Source organism: Myxocyprinus asiaticus, unplaced genomic scaffold (genome assembly GCF_019703515.2).
Source record: "Myxocyprinus asiaticus isolate MX2 ecotype Aquarium Trade unplaced genomic scaffold, UBuf_Myxa_2 HiC_scaffold_111, whole genome shotgun sequence".
Taxonomy (NCBI): domain Eukaryota; kingdom Metazoa; phylum Chordata; class Actinopteri; order Cypriniformes; family Catostomidae; genus Myxocyprinus; species Myxocyprinus asiaticus.
Genome location: NW_026249559.1, coordinates 7,501 through 8,507, shown reverse-complemented (window position 1 = coordinate 8,507; position 1,007 = coordinate 7,501).

Here is a 1,007-nt window from a genome sequence, read left to right as displayed (position 1 = left end):
CCCTAACCCTAACCTAACCCTAACCCTAACCCTAACCCTAACCCTAACCCTAACCCTAACCCTAACCCTAACCCTAACCCTAACCCTAACCCTAACCCTAACCCTAACCCTAACCCTAACCCTAACCCTAACCCTAACCCTAACCCTAACCCTAACCCTAACCCTAACCCTAACCCTAACCCTAACCCTAACCCTAACCCTAACCCTAACCCTAACCCTAACCCTAACCCTAACCCTAACCCTAACCCTAACCCTAACCCTAACCCTAACCCTAACCCTAACCCTAACCCTAACCCTAACCCTAACCCTAACCCTAACCCTAACCCTAACCCTAACCCTAACCCTAACCCTAACCCTAACCCTAACCCTAACCCTAACCCTAACCCTAACCCTAACCCTAACCCTAACCCTAACCCTAACCCTAACCCTAACCCTAACCCTAACCCTAACCCTAACCCTAACCCTAACCCTAACCTAACCCTAACCCTAACCCTAACCCTAACCCTAACCCTAACCCTAACCCTAACCCTAACCCTAACCCTAACCCTAACCCTAACCCTAACCCTAACCCTAACCCTAACCCTAACCCTAACCCTAACCTAACCCTAACCCTAACCCTAACCCTAACCCTAACCCTAACCCTAACCCTAACCCTAACCCTAACCCTAACCCTAACCCTAACCCTAACCCTAACCCTAACCCTAACCCTAACCCTAACCCTAACCCTAACCCTAACCCTAACCCTAACCCTAACCTAACCCTAACCCTAACCCTAACCCTAACCTAACCCTAACCCTAACCCTAACCCTAACCCTAACCCTAACCCTAACCCTAACCCTAACCCTAACCCTAACCCTAACCCTAACCCTAACCCTAACCCTAACCCTAACCCTAACCCTAACCCTAACCCTAACCCTAACCCTAACCCTAACCCTAACCCTAACCCTAACCCTAACCCTAACCCTAACCCTAACCCTAACCCTAACCCTAACCCTAACCCTAACCCT